Raw genomic sequence first — 21,775 nt, forward strand, 5'->3', positions numbered from 1 at the left:
AAAAACTGTTGCATATAGGCTGCTTCCATGCCATGGGCCATGGTGCAAGACTGCAAACAGCTTTTGCTGCCACACTTAAGCCAGAAAAGAAGCGAAGACAGAGGATTTGGAACACCATACGAATGATGACACAAAATATAGGCAGTTGCGATTGTTTAGCAATTTCTTAAGGTATGAGTTTGGAGGCTTTATTTTTTTTTTTTTTTTTAATATCCAGGCTTGGTTCTGCTCACACAACCTGTTTTTCCCCCAGTGCTCTTTGGGAGCCCAGGTTTCATCTAGAAAATTCTCTACAAAAACAGGAAAACAAAATTATATTATTAACACTATGGTGTCAACAAAGCTAGATGCAGAAGAAACTTAGGCAAGAGCACAACAAATGATTGTGGCTTTTTGATTACCAACTTAGAAGAAAAAAAAAAACAGACCACTTTGCTGGAAGCACTGGAGGGTGTAACTCCATAATTCAGAAGAGAAGCCAAGTATAAACAAAGGAAGCTGACAGTTTAGAGGATTAGATTACAGCTTCAGTCCAAAACCATTAGAGTAATGAAGATATCTAGGACGAGAAATGTACATGCCTGTTTATTTTTTATTACCTCTTGTAAATGCTGCTTGACTTTGCTTAGGTTCAGTTATCATGGTCTCTAGAGACATAAGCTCCGGCACCGAGCATCTACGGGACCGAACCTGTAGATCCAAGGAGAGTGTGTTTCACTTACTGCAGTCTCCCATTCCTGACACGATCCCGATGGTTTCCTGCGGCTGAGCCACAAGGTCTCACTCCCAGGGAGCCGTAGCGGCAGGTATGGCCGGAGCACACCTTGCCGGAGGCGTCGGGGCTGGCACAGGGAGACCTGCCCACCCAGCAGCCCCCAAGAGCGTGGGTGCTTGGAAGCGGCGATGAAAAAATTCACTAGAAAAAGCTCAGAGCTATCATAAAACAGCAACTGTGCGCGCCCGAGTGAAGAGTGAACACAGTATGCAAAGCCTCCTGTCTACCAGTGTCTGCATGGATCCAGCCGCAGTTTGTTATGATTAGTTGGCATCGCTATTTGCTGATGGCCTACCAAAAACACTGGTGGTTGGAGCCCAGCTTTGTAGCACTAAATCCCTCCCATCAGCACTAAATGCAGAACTGGGCACCACTATTGACAGTTTTACAGCAGAGAAGAGAAAGAACAGATAAGTAACCATATTTCAGTCACCAATAACGAAAAAAGGAAGAAATGAAAACTATGAATCTCAGAGATAAAGTCACAGCCATTTGCATCTGAATAACCCAACACTACCTACAAGGACTAGAGCGGGGAAAAAAAAAAATACAAAAGAAAAATATCACTCAGGCCAAATAAGATTTCTTCACTTCCTTCATTTTATAAGGAAAAGCATTCTAAAACTTAAATATGATTTATGCTGTGTCCTCATGATGATCTACTGGATGCTCATGCTAAAGAGGGGTTTAATCTACAGCCACGTTCTTTTAATAGCACCTGCAGTCTATGTTCCAGGACAAGTGCCAGTCACTAATGATCCTCCTGTTATCGATTCTCCCTCGATAAGATGAAAACTCATTTTCCTGGTCTTGACACACAAAGACCCTGTCTTGCTTATTACAAATATATACACATACAAATAGTTTGGGTAGTGGAAGGCATTTAACAGGATCAGGACCATCAGTAGGGCCAAACATGAAATCCACTTCTGGCACAGGGATCTTGCGAACAATCCTTGCTACCTTACTACTACGACTACCGTAGCTGCTCAAAATCCTCTGGCAACGGGAATTCTGCAGGGAAGTATTTGTACATTGGACATCTCTGTTAGTGTAGATTTGCTTTTAATCACAAAGTAATTTTCTGTATGTAAAGAAAAGGAAACAGGTAACGTAACACACATAGAGATGAGGCTAGCGGGCAAAAAAAAATGGCACATCATGATCCCTCTGCCAACCACGTTTTTTTCTCCACTATTTCCTTATCAACAATAGGAATGACCAGTTCAGATGACAGGCCAAAACACATTTGAGGCGTTCAAAACTCGTGAATTCTGCTCAGAACTGGGCATCACTCTGTGGGTGCTTAGTCCAAGACACCAGGGACAAGTACATTTCCTTACGTTTAGAACCACAGGCCACAGAAGTTAAACAGATTAGAAGCTCACAAAAAGCTGATTTAGGAGGGTTTTCAGGGACAAGAGACCTCTTAGGTGGCAAATTAACATCAAAGGATGTCTCATCTCAGTAGCTGGACAAGTTATTTGAGACAGCACAAGAAATCCCTCTGCACACCTGACACTAAAGTGGGAACTCTGAATCCATGGAGTATTTCCCATCTCCAGTAACAAGGCTGAAATAAGAAAAGATGCCCCACCTTTTAAGATCATAGTTAGCTTCATCAAAGAGGTATTTCACAGAAACTTTATACATTCTATTCTCCTACTATACACCAACATTTTTATTTTTTTAATGTATTCTGGAGGAACAGATACTTACCTAAGAGTCCCATTCTACATAGCTGTTAGAGAACGCACAAAATTCATATCACTCTCCTTTTCATTATTAATTGTTAGACTTCTAACTCAAGGATATCTTTATCTTACCCCAGTACCAATCTGATTAATGGATGCAAACCTTTCACCTTTCAATTACACAGTAAATTTTGACTGCTTCATGAACCTGATTAAGCCTGTCATACCCTTGCCCATACATAACATAAAACGTGTGTTCAGTACAGAACCAATTATCTTTGACCGATGAAGGAGGCATTCTTTCTTACTTTGGGGTTTGCAGGGGGCAGGGGTGTCTTTTTTTTTTTTTTTATATACCTACCAAGTCATCTTAGCTGAGGTCTTCTCACTGCAAGAACAGTGCAAAGTGGATTGTGAAACAGCACTATCAATCTCACACTTTCGAGATGCTAGTCTTGGGTCAATTCTCTACAGGATATTTAGGCCAAGGACTGAAAGTCCTCAAGCGCTAGAAGACACTAAATGCACAAACACATGGTTCGAGCAAGGCTGATTGACCAGATCTCCACCAGTCCCAACCAACCTACACTCAGTGATTCTGTGACAGTGACAACGCATACACAGCACCCACCTGAGTCAGCCACCAAAGCGGCACTGGGAAACACTGTCAATACAGAGGGCAAGCGTAGTCACTGCCCAGCGCTCTTTCCCTCTGTACTTAAATGCTTGTCTAAAAGACCAACTTAGAAGTAGTAGGATAGCCTGGAGGAACAATTTTTGCTCTCTGTTCTGTTAAGCCAGTACCCAAGAAAGCTGGAACAGTCAGCTTTGAATAAGTAAAGTGCATTCTGCAGTGTCTATGGGCAAGTGGCTACATTTACTTTAAATGCACGGTTAAAACACAAACATCCATGAGTTACTTGGCAAGCAGAACACTTTTTCTTTCACTACTGGATATCAAATGTCAAAAAGATCCCATGGAGCCAAAACAACCAAAACATCTGTAAAAAACAAAAAAGATCTTCTAATGCCACCAAGAGCATAAAGATCTAAAGATAAACTCAGACGATATTATCGCACAAAACAGTTAAAGCAGAAACATGTCCAGTTAGTCCTTTTTCCAAAAAGCTACTCATGCAAAAACAAATTCCCCTTTTATTTCTTTTCTTTTTTTCTTTGTAAAATATGTCTCTGTTTGGGAAAGTGGAAATTTTCAAACGCACAGATGTTTGTGATTGCACACTAGCAGCCTGCTGGGAACCATTAATGGTGTAGAGAGTAAAGTTATTCAATCATCTTACAAGTCACTTTTCAAAACTGTTGCCTTCAGTCAAGGGAGTGATTAATGGCATCCTGTAATGACACAGATTACCCCCTGCCCATGCGAGCTCTTTGATTTTAATGCAGTTAAGCTACTGAAGTAAACAAACCAATTTGGGTGATCAACTAGCTCTTTGTCTCATTAAAAATTATTTGACTAGACTAGTGCTAAAAGAATATTGCGTCTGTCCCCAAATTCAATTTGGCATTGTGTAATCATAGCAGCAATTACATTTGCAAAAAGTTAAGAAATTAACAGTGGCAGAAAACGGTCACCCTTTCATTAGAGACTTTCATTAGGGACTTTCGTGTGTAACGAAATTAATATTTTCTAATCACCACGGTACAGCAAACATGCTTCTGTATGTTTCAGAGAGGCCAGCAGCAACTACAGTCACCAGGTAAAAGTCTCAGCAAGCATTTGCAAATTTGCTGTTCAAAACCGAGCGAGCACTCTGCCCCTCCCCAGAGGGATTTCTGCAAACGGCAAGTCCAGCATCCCTCGAGAACACCTTCCGCGGCCGGCTGTCAGGCTGCGCTTGCCACCTCATGTCGGGGCAAGTTTTCCTTCCCTCCCTTGTACAACCAAAATTATTAGTGCGAATGTAACTAAAATGACTAGTGCGAATGCAGAGAGTTGAATTATCAGGGCTGAGGCATTTTGTTTCTTTACTTAAACATCAGGCTCCCACTTGAGTTTAGTGTACTGCCAGTAGGAAACTTGAATGCGCAACAGCCGAAGTTATTTGGCTACCTTTTGGCTACTTGACAGAGACAAGTACCACAGAAGTCACAGAGAGATGCTGCGTGGTCGGTAAGCAGAGACACACTTTGGCAAAGCTGATGGCAAACCGCTGCCAGAAGAGAACCGGAGGGAGTATCACTCTGTGCGTGACCCGATGATCGCACTAATTCCTTTTAAAGCGATGCAACAGGACCGTGCCTCAGAGCTATTTACCGAGCTGATACCACCGGCTCAATGCCGAGTGCCAGGCGGGCTCCTGCCCCGAGGCTGGCTGCAGCCCTGGCTGCGAGACGGCACCCTGCGCCAGGGCAGTGCCACACCGCAGCCTCAGGTGCCATTTGCAGGACATCTGCATCACCTTCCCAGCATACCCCATAGCATTAGCATCGTCTGTTGCTGTTGTTATCACAGAGTACCAATGTGAGAGAGAAAGAAATCTGAAGTCCTCATGTAAAGCGGAGCTGACAGCACGCCATCCTTGGTTTCAGAAAATGTCACTGGCCACGCATTTCACAATACATCAAAGATTGCTTTCAAACCTTCAGGCAGCTACCCGAGTCTCGTTTTTCATCACATTCCTCCCGACAAATTAATACCAGCCTTCCGCATCTTACGACCGAGAACAACGTATCTGTTTCCCACACATCCTGATCAGCCTCTTTGCTCTGAACTCACTCCAAGCCCATCTCCCAACACCCTGCTACTTCCTGACCACTCATCTCGACCTTCCTTTCATCCTTCTCACACAGAATTTTATCAACTGTTCTACACATACCCACGGCACCGTAACCTGATAGAAACTTTGTAAAACCTGCTTAAATTCAACAAAACACAATAGGTCGCAGGGAGGATTAGAAAATAAGGAGAACTTTGGCAGCGTGGCACGATCAGCATCCAGAAAATATACTAAATACAGTTTGGAGATCAACACAGAATAATACAATCCACATACAGAGGTCTGGTGAGCATTTTAATCTCCCAGTGTCGGCTGGCCCAGGACATCTAAGTAGAAGATGTTGTAATCTGGCAAATTTTCCAAGGAGGGATAATCTACAAAACCAAAAGCAAATAAAGGCAACAAAAATAAACAAAGCTTAGCAAATAGAGGTAGCATTTTATTTTGTTTATCAATACCTAAATTAAAGGGGGGGGGGGAGGGGGAAGAAGGCTCCAGCCATCTCATCCTTCAGAACATTTAATCTGTAGCAAAAAGGGCAAAGGTTTGCTTCAACTGATCCTGTTATACAGTGTTAGAAAGCAGACTTTTGTCACCAATCCCAACTTTCGCACCACATACTCTCAAACATGGGAGAATTTACCACCCCCAGACTGTAAAAGTCAATATAACTGTAACTATCTAAATCCCTTTTTAACTTACTTCTCTCTAATCTATCAATTTATGAACTCCCTCGCTGTATTTAATATGCAAAGAAACTTGCGAGTTTCTAAGGAAATATAATCATACATTTCCAGCAAGATGTATCTGTATGTTGTTCTGGTTCCAAATACAAAATATAAGAAAATTAAATTGACTTGCTAATGTATTACAAAAAGAGCTTACATTTTTACAGTATGCTTCCTTTTTAGTTTTTAAGTTTTGTGTCCTACTTTCTAGTTATTAAAAGAATTCTTTGCTTTTTAATTTTATTTATCTACTCTTTACCCTTTCTTCATTTCTTAGTACGACAGGATATTATCACTCCTTATGGGGAATGCTCTTTGGTAAATAGGACCACTACTTTAAAGCTGCATTTAACTCCTCTTACTCACTTCCTCACCCTGAAGCAGTTTGCCATTGAGCACCTACTCTTTTGAAGGAGTTTCATACGTAAATCAAATTTCAAGAATCAAAACCAGAGCATTAATTGTTACCATAAAACCTGAACTTTGCTATGCAACGAAGCTACAGGTACTGAAATCTAAAAATCTGAAGTCAGCATTAATGGATGTCTGTGTCACTTCCATCACGACTTTCTTATTTGACCTCCGCAAAACGTCTCTTGGTTTAACGTGAAGGACAAAGTAAAAGAGGCACACAGCCTTTTTAGTGGAGATTTCTTTGTTAAAGCTGGTCTTACTGCTAGCAGATGCAGCTTCTTATAGCTACATCTTGAATGATGTTTTCTCAGATATAAATCTTCTCCAGTCTCTTACCTGTCCACAAAAGTTGAGAAATTTCATTGTTTTCAATTATGTTTTGCAGAAAGTGGATAAGGGTGATCTGACAGCGTCAAGATAACGGAAGAGTGTTTAGAAGTCAATAACTGTTGTTAATGATTTCTACGCCTGATAGCTAAAATTCCAATTTTAGCTTCCTAACAGAGTCAGGAGACTGCAAAGAACTCAGTAAGGCATCAGATAAAGGAAAAAAGCACCCTATTGCTCAGTCAATAACCACCCTGAAATTATAAAAGCAGAAAGACATGCCATTTTCTGAAGACAGCCCAGGTGTTAATCATACAAGGAAATCGCTTCAAGCATAGTTTGCTCTTCTCTCCCCCACCTTTTTTCTTTTTTAAATAAAAGCTTGCTTTTCTCCCAGCAGTGTTTACATTTACCTAAGGCAGTGAGTTCTTACAACATCTTGCATTTTCAAATGCCATTCAAGCTGTTTGTCAGTCTGTCCTAAAATGCCATGTCATAGTGAACTAGTCACGTGTTCTACTTCTCATGCAAGGCTGCAGTTGTCACCTAAACAAGCAAGATGGATTTTTTCCTCCCATATCTAAGGCAACTTTGTCTAAAATTAGTGTTAAAACTAACAATAATATGGGAATAATTTCTTTCTGTGAAGTTTAAATCCTTTTTATAAAAAGAGATGAACCGTCCCAGCCACAGACGGGGCTTGTTCACAGAAATGAATCAAGAACGCTTCACTCCTGGGGGGTGCTTTTACTGAGAAGCAGAGGAGCTGAGGGCCAGGGGGGAGGAGAGAGTCCAGAAATGAACCTGCCTTCAAGAGTTTTCATGAGCACTCCGGCTTGGCCAGCACAATCGTATTTGAAATAGGCATTATTAATAGGCATTTGAAATAAGCACTGGTAATTTTCAGGAAGGGGGCAGGGAGTGTTGTCCTTTTGAGGGTTTTTGTCATTGATGGGGTTTGGGTTTTTTTTTTAAAGAAGTCTTGGAAAACAATTAGAAATTTTTGAAAAAGAAAGACTGGAGAAACCAAAGCTCTTCTGAATTTTACTATTTTAAATGTGTTTTTCAACTATTTATGTTGCTGTCCAGATAAACCCTAGAACACTATCAGGATTTTTTTCTTTATCAGAGTATTAGTAGCTCTTACGTGCTTACTTTAAAAAAAAAAAAAAAAAATTAAGTTCACTAGTTCACTGAACTTGGATATAATTGACCTATTTACCTATATAGCACCTTCCATTGAAGCAGTTTGAACTCCTTTACAAAAAGTGTTGCAAACAGCACATACAAGTTAATTTCTGCCCCTAACCAGGAGATTTCTGCCCCTAACATTATAGGCCTGTATTTTTTTAATGTTATACATTATTTCTTTCTTTATATGCCTTTATTATAGGCACCATGCTAAGATAATAACCATAACGTCACTAGATCCCATGACACAGTATTCAGCTTTCCCCAAATTCACCCTGCGCTATATACTTTCTTAGAAAGTTCTTTTTGGTGCTTGCATTTACTCCTTCCCTGCAGCTGAAGAACGAGGAACGCGTACGCATAAATTTCACTTGGAAAGTAAACCGGATCTGCAGAACTCATTTCTGCTTCAAGCTAATGCAGATGATCCTCCTGTAACGCTACTCACCTCCATGGCAGCAGGGCTCTAATCCTTCGAGATTCAAATAAGAAATCAAGACCCTTGTGGCACCATACCATACTGCAGGTGTGTTAAGGTCAGCTTTATTTTGGTGGGGTGGGCGAAAGCCTACTTTTCTTCCTGAAACCACAATAGCGCCGACTTAACAACTAAAATAAAAATCCAAGCTTGCTTAGGCCACTGGGTTTCGGTTTACTGAGCTGTAGTACTTCCATTTCCACGAAGACACAAAGCATCTGAAACTTAGTATTTCACAGATGAAGAGGAACCAGGGAAGTTGTTCTTGCTAGCTCATCCCTTCAGCACGTGGTGGAAAGGGCAGGCTACTGCACAGGTGCTGGGCAGCGTTCCACTTCCAAATCCCTTCCCCTTCCCCTTCCCCAAGGGCGGCTTTGTGAAGGCAGATACAGGAGAAAAGAGAACGCCGTCCTGAAGACCCACCTTCTCAAAAACGGTCTCATAATGCCAGGAGAGAGGAAAAAATGCGATCAGTTTAAAATAAATAATAAACCTTTATTAAATATTTCATGTGTGGATTTTTTCCCCCCTCAGCTTTCAAAGCAAAAATGCCACTCAGATCCCATCACTATTTTGAAGCCTGCCACCAACCTGCTACGGAAAATAAACAGAATAAGCCTCTGCCATGAATCTCTGGACAAATTACGCTTCTGCCTTACCCACTGTACCTGTCGTATCACCGCTTCTCTACACGTGAATAGCATTCTCTTTCCTGTAACAGCAAATGTTACACCTAGAAATTCAACCTCTTCATCCCAGCATTACCTATACTCTTAGAAGTGATACTAAATGAAAATATTAGACACCATTTAAATTAAGGATGAAGAATTTTTTTATCCCCCAAGAAGTTGTTAAAATGCTTACAACTATTCAATACGACAAAGAATCACATAAGAATCTATGCTCTAAAATACGTGTGAGCAAAACAATAAAGATCTGCAGACAAATCTGAAAACATGGAACAAAAGGCTCTCACCTTACTTAAAAATCATGTTTTTAAAAGCCATAAGCCAGTCTTTTTAGTGATAGTCTCCAAAAAAAATTATTAATATACTCTGAATTAAAAAAAAATACTATGGTCATACATAGTTAAAATGTAACAAATAAAGGAAACACTTTTTTTTCCAGATGTTTGTCATCTCTGAGAGAATATTTAATACGCACACGGTTCTGTTGTTTCTCGCATCCCCCTCCATGCACACACAGATGTATATATTGAGAGAGAGTGAGAAAGAAACACATGCTTTTGTTACCACTCTCTGTAAACAAACACAAGAACTAACACCTATACTCAATAAATAAGTCATAAGAAAATCCTGTCTTGTTTCTACAGGTCGTTCCGGTGTGTTTTAAAGAAACCTCCTGCCCATAGTCCTTAAAAAGCCTATGTCCCTCTATCTTTCCAGAAAGGGGCAGGAGAGGGCAGGATAATGGAAAGAAAAAGCCAGTGCAGACTTTCCCCACTCAACCGATCAGAACCTACTGCAACTTGCATAAATATTCAAGCAATTAATCAAACCATAATACCCGAGTTCTGGTTTTCCTCAGGCTTTACATTCCCCTCATACAGGGGATAGCACTTTTCCTCAAGCTTATTTGGCCAAACTCTATTGGAATGCTACAAGTAAAACAGTACAATGTGAAATAAATCACTCTCGCTCCCACCAACTGCCTGTGTGTTTATATACATTATCAGAAATAAGTCAGGATCTACTTATACTCCCAGCTGAAGACAGCTGGAATTGTGCCACCAACTTCCATTCACGCAGGGCCATGTTAAATGTCTCTGGCCAAGACTTTGTTTTAATACCTGTGAAACACATTGCACATTTTGATGCCATATAAAGAACAACAGTAATAACAGTAAGTCAGCCTTGCATAAAACCGTAAAATGTTTAAAATAAATATGTGAAGACTTGCTTGAATAACCGAGGGTGCTGAATATATTTAGTGCTTGTGACCACCTGCATTATTATATCCAGGATACAAAGCTAATTTTAGATTTCTGGATGAATGCCCACTATGGGATATGCTATTTTTACTAAGTTCTGACACATACATCCAGTGGCACATCTCCACTTCTAAAGTGGTACTGTAAGGCTATTAAAGCTTCCAGTTACCACTTGGCTCAAAACTGCAAACTACTACAAAGTTCTTTCACAAAACTCTTCTTCCTATTATTCTGATTGACTTTACACAATAGAACTTATGAATAAAATCAAAATAAACACTCGGAAACAGTATCATTAGAAGAGGTCAGCTATGGTATGTATTAGTCTTCCCTCCTCCCCCAAAGTCTCTCTTCTCAGAACCCAAAATAACAGTATTTCACATATATTATTGCAACTTTCAGTTCAACGTACAGAAAAATCATACAGAAACAGCCTTCACCTTCGAGGCAGGCTCTTCTGGGCATCTATACTATACCGACCGTACCTGCCTCTGTCTCATGGAGTGGCAAAATACAATCAAAAATGTAAGAAACAAACATGGTGATAAATGTATGACTACATTCCACATAACAAGATGGATGTTGGGGACCACCATCATCAACTTTCAATTTAGACCTCTAAGGCACTGAGTACAACGGACAATTGAGTTTTACAGAAGAGTTTATAGTACAGAGCTGCTGTCTAGTTTTCCCAAGGAGTTATTTTTAACCAAGGTACAGGGTCAGCAAGTTTGGAATGAGCTTTAGCAATTACAGTTTAAGATTTCTTCCTTTCTGCTCACATGCACTTCTTCCTTTACCTGCCACATTTCAACAGGTGGACTGAGACTGTTCTGAGACCTCTCTTCCATTATGACAGATTTTAATCCATTTTTAATCATAGGGATTTAAATGTGAGCACGATATTTGCCATGCATCCTGAAGCAAACAATAAGACATAGCTTCTGCCAAAATCTCCAATGAAGACAATCCCAATAGTTAGGAGGAAATGCCAGACAGAAACAGTTACATGAAGCATAAAACCCGCCTGAGAAGGAAAAAGTCTTTATTTATCAAATTAAATGCAATTTTTTCATTCTAATACTTCTGATCTGTTGGTGGTTTTGTTTTTTTTTTATTATTTTCTCAGGTATGCTTAATTAAATTCAGTCATCATCACCAACTTTGTTCAAAAGAGCAATTAATGAATATGGCACAGAAGCAGCTTAGCCCTGGAGGAGCCTCTGACATTTGTTCACAGTGAAGACTGTTCATTAATTGCTCCCTTTGTTCTAAGCCTTTTAATGATATTTTTGACACAACACTACAAGTCATTGTGACTTATTCCTCACAGTTAGTGACATCTGCACTACATTAAGTTAATAAAACTATCTCTGAAAGATTTTCAAAAAGATATTTAAAGACACAGGGGGAAAAAGGTCTGGATGTGCTGACAGTGGAATAAAGAAGTTATATTGAAATTCTTACTATTACGTCCAAGTACACTTTGTATTAAGATAATTTAAGCAAACATTTTGTATTCCATACTCGCCATAATTAATGGAACTCAGGCAGAAGTCCACCATGCTATACTATCCTATTTGAACTGTGCTCCCACACCAAACTGAACCGTAACGCTTCATAGGTCTTCTGCTGATCATAAGTTCTCAGACAATGGAGAGGACTGGCTTTTTGATTGCTTCAGTAAAAACCATTGCTTTTTTTTTTTTCTTTTTTGCTCTTTTGTTTTTTGGGGGGTTTTAGGGTTTTTTTTGTTTTTTTAAAAAAAAAAAAAAAAAGGAAAAGGTGGATAGTAAAGAGCCTGCCTCTGGGTTATGAAGAAACCACACTGAACCAAAGATCTCTCTCCAAGAGCTAAAACAAGGTTGTTGCCATTTCACACTTACTTCTGGAACTCAAGAGATAAGCCATATCCCATAAATTAAAGCACGTACCCAGGGTGCCCTTCGTAAGTTTGAAAAATTAACTTGTTTATCTCCATAACACGTCCATAGTATCATATCATCCACAGAAGAGTTCTACTACAAAGCTCATCACAATTCACAGAAGAAACACAAAGCAAATAACAAACAAGCTGCATGGAAAGTTCGTACCTGGAGAACAGCTGAAAGCCCTGTAGATCCACAGACCTTCAACGCACAAATAAAACAGTGTCTATCCTCAGAGCTGGTGACATAACTCCAATTATCCTGACCCAGTTTTCTAACTTGAGATTGACTTTCTGGAATTCATATTATATAGCAAGTCCTTCTGCCTGCCAATTATTTACATTAACACAGCCACCAAGTTTCATGCAGTTATAAGTGTGAGAAACTCTATGTTAAGCGTTTCATTAGCTACATGTATATACCTCTAGGTGCTTAAGACAAGTAGTGCAGCAACAGTGGATATGGTTAGCTGGAGCCTTGTTCCTTGATCTGGTCCAAGAGGAGTCAGATCCTGTGAAAAGCCAAGGTGAACCAAAAGAGGGTAACACTGTGAGCCCGAGTGGGGTGCTGGGTGTGTAGTGGCGGAGAGAAGGCAGAAAGGTTTTCACAATTTTGCAATTGCCCATATCTAGTCTACTAGCTCCCACTGCATTGTTCTCCTATGACACATGGGCTCTGGTTTCCTCTGAAGCTTTCCATTCCCACTCATCCAAAACATCCTCTCACGTCTCTTATTTCTACTAGCTGTTTCTCCCCTCTTGCCCACTACCTACCTCACTACCTTCACTCCTTGAATGAGGCATTAAAAAAAATAAAATCACCCACCCACACAAGAGCAGCTGCTCTTCTCTGTACTGAGCTTCAGGACACACACAAAAAAAGCAGACAACCACATGGGTGCCAGCAGGCTCCTGCCAGCCCAAGCACTCCTGCTTGTGCAGAGTCCAGCAACTGCAATACACCCATCCTGGGCTATGGGAATGCAGGAAAGGTGACCTGCATGTCTTAGAATAACAGAATAGTTTGGGTTGGAAGGGACCTTTAAAGGTCATCTATTCCAACCCCACTGCAATGAGCGGGGACATCTTCAACTACATCAGGTTGCTCAGAGTCCCACCCAACCTGACCTTCAAGGTTTCCAGGGATGGGGCATCTACCACCTCTTTGGGCAACCTGTTCCAGTGCTTCACTACCCTCATTGTAAAAAATTTCTTCCTTATGTCTAGTCTTAGATGTGATAGAGGTACCATGACACTCAGCACACCTTCCAATGGCTAACTGAAGGCTGAGTTTGCAAATGGCTTGCTCAGAGAAACAATTTTACCTGCTGGAATCGCTTTCTTGGCTGACTTGATAGAGAGTGAAGGCAGAAAACAGTTAATTCCACCTAGATACAAAATTCACAATAGGCTCTCATCTTTGATGGATTTGTTGGAGAGGGATCAGCAAACCACACTAACACCGCCATTCACATCTTTTTATTTATATGCACCAAAGAATCACTTGAGTATCTAGAGAGTCAATTGTTCACTCATATATTTACACAAATACAACCTATTAGCAGAATGCCCTATACCTTAGGCATCATCCTGCATGTGACAGATCTAGCAGAATTAAGTAAAATTACTAAGCAATAAAGCAAGGGTTATTCTAATTTTTTTTTTTTTGCCTTAAGATGTAAACAGAGCAAAAAGGAACTCAACAGAGCATAAGAGCTCATTTTATTAGCATTGCTATGCTAATAGGTAGATAACAAACCCTGTGGAACATTTATTTCCAAATTTGTTTGGACCATGAAGCAGTGCTCATGTTAAACCCTCAATATTCCACCCCCCTTCACTAGCATTAAGCAGCCTAACCTTTGAGTACCCCATAAAAGCAACACACCATTGTACATTATCTCAAACAGCATATTAGGACCTATTGATCCGATTTTCAGAACTACAGCTGCAGTTCAAGGGAACGGAAGGGGAAATAACCAGAAGGATTTAGAAATTTAAACATAAGCATTTAAGCAAGAGTGCAAGGCAAGATATACCATCAAATCAGAGGCAAACTATGGAGAAACACTTGCACTTACAAAGTGGTCATTAGCTTTCAGTAAAGAAATGTATATTAAAACTTCAAACTTTCATGTCCATTCTTATTACTGTAGGACAATTAGCTTGTCTGTCTAACTTAACCTAACTTCATAATTTACTGAAATTCTACTGATTCAATTGTATCTTCTGAATCCAGTCAAATCACATTATGACCTCTGCCTTTAATAGACCCCACTACAGCCATCGTGAAGGGTTAATTTAAATTACATTTCTTTTATTAATTTTTTCACTCTCAAGCAAAGCTTGCTCCATTCTTCCCTGCCGTCCAGCTTGCCAGAATAAAGTTAAGAAGTTTATGAATTTCAGATATTACACATAATCAATATTTGATGTCAACATTTCGTTGCTCTTCAAAGAGATGAGCTCTTCAGAGCTCAAAATAAAACTATCAACTACCAGAACCGTGTCCTGATCTCTATTTCAATTCACTTTGTCTTTTGGCATGGTCTCGTGCACTAACCACTGGACTGAAGCTGGTAAGTTCCTCCCAGCAGAAGGGCCTCTCTGTCCTTCCACTATTGCTTTGTACGTCTGGGATGCTACAGTAGTATTTTGGCTAAACAAACAAAGGGGGCAGATGATCTAGCCAGTACCACTCTTTGACAAACTGGAAGAGATTGTAAAAACATGTGTGTGAATGCATATCTGTGTATGTATATAGAGAAAAAAAGCATACACACACAACCACGCACCACTATAAATATATATAGGAACTAAAAGGTAAGGTTAATTTTGACCACACATACAGTAAACCAAGAAACATTTATAAATGCTGTTTGCAAACATTTCTTTAAGAAGTTACAAATGTCATAGATACATTTTATAATTAATATAAAGCTTTTAAATTACACATAGGTTTTACTGTCAGAGGGAGCATCACTATCATCCAGTCATCTAACTAGAATAATTTTGGTCACTGAGCCTCAACCAGCAATCCCTACACAGAAGCTACTGCTCAAATGAGTTTTGCCTCTCATAGCATACATTTAATTCTAACACATTTGTCACACATTACTAAAGTATCCGCCAACACACTAGTTTTACTATACAAATGCGTTATACTTGATCTTTCTCTGATGTTTGAGAACCTTGAGCAAACTGAACACATCACCTGTGGGATACAGGTGGCTTCTAGTCAACAGAAATGCTAGAGGAAGGCAGCAGTTAGCTAGCAGTCTCCAGCTCACTTCATGCCATGCTCCATAAGACACCAGAAATCTCACTGTTTCGATGGTTCTGCATGGACTGACTTGCATCCTTCCCTTCACATGCTGAGCCACAATGGAATGCACTGGGAGTGATCACACCAGACAAACAAGTATGGACTTGTGGATGCCCCATCCCTGGAAGTGTTCAAGGCCAGGCTGGACGGGGCTTTGAGCAGCCTGGTCTAGTGGGAGGTGTCCCTGCCCATGGCAGGGGGTTGGAACTAGATGATCTTTAAGGTCCCTTCCAACCCGAACCATTCCGTGATTCTATGACTTCGGTGTGAATGGAGATTTCATCCATAGACACCTTGGGGCAAAGATGCTATATTTCCATCCATTTTTAAATGGCCAGGTCTACCACCAGAAAAACAGATAATGGAAAATTGACACAACACCTTTGTCTAGTGATGAGCTCCTAGGACAAAGGGCTAAGGAGTACAGTTATCAACCTAAATGCTGTTAAAATGGTGGGAATATCTTGGGAACTACTGCTGCAAAAAGATGCCAAATGAAACAACATTTCAGAAGAAGATACTATTCGTCTATATTGCTATTACTAAGGCTGAAGAGATTATCAATTAGGTCTGCTCAGCGCTTCCTCCCTGGTCAGCTGCCTACAACAGCAATTTGAAACTCTTTTCAGTCACAGTATGACATGTAAACCTGAACAGTATAAAACTAAGTCTTGTTAACTCAAATTCTTATGACTCAGTCAGAAAAGTAAGGCTCCCCTAAGCACTCCAGTTCACATAAGCCTAATGCTTGTAGGACCAGTTATACAATGATGAAGTCAATCCAGATGTTACCATGAAGTCAAAAGGGGTTTTTTTGTCTTAATGTTTTGGGATGCAGGGTGGCATTACAAGTACCTAAAAGACAACATGAATGATATCCAGGAATAGCCAGACAGTTTTTCCTAAGATTGATCATCCGAGTTATAAACTAGCTATAGATACTAATACAAACAGAAACACTGTTCTTCATATGAAAATTGATTTGTGGAAAACAACTTTTTATGTGGAATCAAAAACATTCAACACTTACGAGTAATTTCTTATAAGGCTTGGAAAGTTTTAGTCACCAAATAAGCAAGAAGGAAACAAGGGACTCAAACGTGCCATAAAGCAACACAATGGAGAAAGTGGCAAAAGAAGACAAGCACCTGGCTTGGCAAGAAGCAACCAAATCTGCTAGTTAAAACCAGAAACTTCTAGATCCTCAGGTTCTGTGTGTCATTGAGTTCTCTAGAGCTGACCTATGGCTACAGACAAACCTTTGAAGGTGCCAGTGTGTGCAGAGAGCTGGGAACACGCGTGGTGTTAACTGCTCTGCTCATTTCAAATGCCATTTTCAAAATTTTTGGTATTGGCATTGTTAGCAATTTGGGGCTTATAAAAAAGTCAAGGTTGATGAGAGTAGCAGGGAAAAAAGACTACTCTTTTAAAGGACTTTTTCCATGGGGAATATTAAATCTACAAAATTAACAAGTACATGCAATTATGAGCCAGGCCTGATTTCTACAAACAATTTACAGTAGATCAAAAAAGGTAAGTTAAGCACATGAATTGCTCCTCTCAAACAAATGGAGCTCCCTATATTTGCAGTTATGCAATTCTTATATTTTCTCTTATTAAAATATTAGTGATATACCTCTGCAACAAAATAGTTCTTTTTTTTTTTTAACCTTCTGGTAAAGAAAACAATTACAACATAGGATCTCTACAACTGAAGCTGAAGGACAAGCTTTGTCAACAGTCATCCTATAAAAAGACTAACGTGTGTTTTCCCAAGAGGCAGGCAGCCAATCGCAGGCAATGCATTCATACGGGTACTCAAAGGAAAATAACACATTTGCTTGGGTTATTTTAAGAGCACTTCATGATTACAGGTTTGAAAGACAAATATAAAGACTCAAGTTAAATATCAGAATTAAGTGTTTACCTCTACTTCAAGACTATTTTTCTTCAAACCCCAATACTGATCTTGTTGGCCTTCAGATTAAATAAATTTGCAAGCCTGTTTTCCCTGCTGGTTACAGCTAAGTGTGCAAAAATGGAATTTTCTAATAAAAACTAGTTGCAAACTTACTTATAGAAAGAATACTGAAGGAAGAAAAAAAGTCCTTCCACCCAGACCATTACTTTAATTTAAAACAACAGACAACAGCAAAAAGAACGATTCACATGTAGAGCCCAGATCCCTCTTTTTGCTGTTGTTGCTAGTTACATTTTTTTTTTTTTTTGTTAACAGCAGTTAAAGGATGATGCCCAAGCTGCACTGGTTTGTCTTCAATATTAAAGACTTATCTAATGCTTTAGGTAAGGAGTCTAACGCTACGCGCTCAGGAAAGCAATAGAAGATAAATTGGAAAATCTTGCAATTCCCTTGGACAATTCAGATGAGTCTGTAGACTGACCAAGCTTTACGACAGAATTACATCACTTGTACAAGTCTCCAGGGCCTGGGGTAACAGCATTTTAAGACTCATACCCATATTCATCAAGAGAAGCTTTCCTCCCCACAAACATCAACTACTTCACCTCTCGCACGTCTCTAGATCCTTATGCATGAACTCGTGCTTTTAGCAAATGAATGTAGAACAGTTATGTCATTTGATACTACCAATTCCAACAGCATGTATCAAAATCCATTATCATTTTTCAACGAGTAAGGTCTGACAGAAAAGCTCTGGAAGACTGAGCTCCAGTTTTTAACAGGTAATTACCCTGAATTTCCCCACTTCCTGACACACTCAAGTGCAATGCAATGAGTCATCGCCTCTCAGGTACGTCAGCCCTCAGCAGATGAGTTTAGACTGCTGGTGAAGATGGGCATATGTCTGTGCCTCACTCCATTTGCAACCACCACAAGAGAGCCTACTGCCTCTTATAAAACTAACATAACAAAAATCTGTATCAACACACTTTCAACCGCTGAGGCCAAATGCACAAGAGCTCTTCTGCCAGTCCCAAATTTCATTGCTATTTGAGGGACTAATCGGAATATTTATCTGCACACGCAATCCTCCTCTCCCCTCCTTCCTCACCCGATAATACTCATTGCACACCTGCAGTTATGCTGAGACCAGTGCCTATGGGGCCCTACTGGGATCAGTGGCCATGGGTACTTCAAAGACAAAAACTGTTTTTAAGATCACTTGCCTAATACTGTTTACAGTATGGATCCACATGAAGAGTTACACTGGCACAACTAGAAGGACCCCGTAGACAACTGACTGACATAAAGACCCAGAATTGCCAAGGAGGACAACAAACTACAACACACAGCTGGCACAGCATCCTCCACCTATACCTGCCAGCCGCCGGGGAACACAGCATACAGTGGTTTTCAGGACACAAAGAGAAGCTTTTGTTAGAGGACAAGAGTTAAGATTTTTGTTTTATTTTAATTTTCTAATATTTTATCAAGTGAGAGTCAGAATGTGGCTTTACAGTGTCAGAAACAGGTGCAAGAGACAATACTACCAACCTTGTCTTTAGCTACTTCAGCATCGCAAATAGTTCTTAAGGCTCATAAGAGTCATTAGACTCTTGGCCTACCCCAGGCTGATATGCCTTGAAGAGCACTACCAGGGAACAGTCTTCTCTCTTCCCTTCCAAAGCTGAAATCACATCTTTTGGCTAAGCTATGAGTCCCACCTTGCAGTACCGGGTAATATAACATCAGATGTTAGTAGCAATTTTGTGCACTTACTATATCCTAGACATTCTTACTAAGCATTTCAATATCATTGCTTAGGTTGAAAAAGTAAGCAAGGAAAAGCATGCACTGGAGAATGAGAAGCTAGATAAAAATGAAAATCACACACACACTGGTTTTCATAAGAAAATCTAGTAAAACCACCATACAACCCTACTGCAAGTTCAGAATAAGAAAGCAAATGAGACACAACAGATGAGGCCACCAACGACACAACTCAGATTAAGTAACGTACCATCCCAGAAGGGCTGCTACTTTTTGAAGGACCTGCCAAGAAGCCCATCACAGAAAACAGCAGTCATTGACTGTGGACAAAGTACAATCCCCTTTCACCGCCTCCAATTTTGACACTGACTTAGTAAAGAAACCCTAAAACTTTGCTGGACTTTGAGACGCACAAAGCAATACATATCCTGCTGTAACTGGCAAGGCCAGGAGTTTTCCCTCAAGTACTCAGCAATTTCACTTCTATCAGACAAAGTCAACAGAAAGGGCTTCATCCTGTATGTCTCCTCCCACATCAAAGGCATTTCAGCAGTGCTCCTAGGGTATACTTCATAACTAGGGGGCTGAGCCAATGCGAATGTTAGTGGGCTTCCACTGAAAACAGATCACTGAAATGATCTGTATTATGAAAAAAAACAAAACAAAACAGAAAACTGCACAAAAAAAAAAAAAGAGGCAGGAATTTCTGAAGTGACTTTGTGCTGGAGAAAAGACAGTTCAGAACAACTGCCTGAATGTTTTTAAAATCACAACACAAATGTTCACTGGCAGACCTTTGTCTCTCTAGAGTTCACCAGCAATAGGAATAAGTGATTCCGCAACAACCTTACTGTGGGTCAGAAGAACAGGGCCCAGAATTATTAAAATACTCTCTTTCTAGCTACAGAAGCTATATATAAAGTTACAGTTAAATTTACATTAAGCATTCTCGATTCTCAGTCAAACCTAAGTCTAACCAGAAAGCACATTTCAATAGCCTTCTGGGTTTCCACCTAGACTAGCAATTCAGGGAAGGAAGGCAGCAGCGGAAAAGCCAGCTCAATTTTGAAATTTGGAGAAGGGGTAGGGAAAAGAAGGTGGGAAAACCTCGCAGTTTGCAGCATGGCTCATCTCTTCAGGCCATCCAATTAATCTTACAAGCCAATCTTGCAGCCATCACGTACACTCTAATTCATTCATCACACATCTTTAGCAAAGCCCAAGAATCCATCCCCAACAGAAAAAGAGGACACCAACAGGCTGCATTTCAGCATTCTGAAAGTTATAATTTCTGTAAGCTTCTCCTAAACCAAACAAATACTGCTAAGTGGTTGCATCTTGCTGTTCACCTAGCAAGGAATTTCAAAGTCAGCCAAAGATCCAGAGCTACTCAATCAACATCCTCCACATGAAACAGTAATTTCCATTACAAGGGTTGGTAGCCATGAAAACATTGACCAGTTCTGTCAGAAATGAAGATCCAACAATACTAAGCTATACTGGAGCCGGATATACTGGATAGCTTATATATAAGCTATCCTGATTTTAAAAATTGGAAAAGGAACAAAAATCCATATTATCTTGCTATTACACAAGAAATTTTGTAATGCAGATGAGCTAATTAGAGATCAGTTTGGAAATGATAGTGCAGCTGACATGTTACACAGCATTTAAACTTTTTCTCAAACAAATCATTCAAACTGTTTGAAAAGAAGAGATAACCTTTGAAAAGGTAAGTTTTTAAGAGCTGAGTTAAACTCCAGAGTTTCTCCTACAAAGGCCTCAGCGCAGACTTCATACCAATCCCAGCTTTCAGCTACTGTCACTGACAAACATCAGCTCCTTTGTGAAGTTGCCTGATTTTCTAATATACCCTGGGACACAAGTACAGATTTATTCGCAAAAGGTCTCCAAACACAGATTAATTTTATTAACATATTTACACAAAAATGAATATAGAGATAAAGAGTTGATTTATACAGCAGACCACTGGATTGCATCAAAGAACCTCAGGGAAGACACACATCTGAGAATAGACGCATTAACAAATCCATTAAATGACGAGAGATTTACATGCTTTACACTTTGGAATACACATTCTAGCAAAATCAAGAACATGTCACTAATTAGAGTGCAGTTTTGGGGTCATTAACTTGGTTTACATTTGCTACCTTCCTGACAAATGTTAAGCAAATGTGCTCTGCTTAGACGCAACCTAGCAAATCTCTTAAATAAATAACCGGACAGATTTACAAAGCAAACTAAAATAAAAGCTCCGACCTTTTTTTTTTTTTTTTGGAAGCAGTTTGCTGTTTTCACAACAACAGGTTTTAACAGCAAACCGTACCTCAACTGCCCGGTTCAAGCTGTGAGATTCGCCAGGTTCGTGGAAGAATTGCAGATAGCAGAGTGCCACCTGTCTTCCACGGGTCACAGCTGCAATGCTGCAGCCTGAAAACGAGCCGACCGCGACCAAGTGACAAATACAGCTCGAAAGGGTCGGTTTGAAAAACGTTCACAGCGTTTGACAAAA

General features: G+C 40.0%; 1 protein-coding gene across 10 annotated transcripts in view; it reads right to left on the reverse strand.

The window, feature by feature from the left end:
- Positions 1-21,775, reverse strand: part of SEMA5A (semaphorin 5A) — a 417,613-nt gene that overhangs the window by 331,298 nt on the left and 64,540 nt on the right. The window lies entirely within an intron of this gene.

Source organism: Rissa tridactyla, chromosome 2, assembly GCF_028500815.1.
Source record: "Rissa tridactyla isolate bRisTri1 chromosome 2, bRisTri1.patW.cur.20221130, whole genome shotgun sequence".
NCBI lineage: Eukaryota > Metazoa > Chordata > Aves > Charadriiformes > Laridae > Rissa > Rissa tridactyla.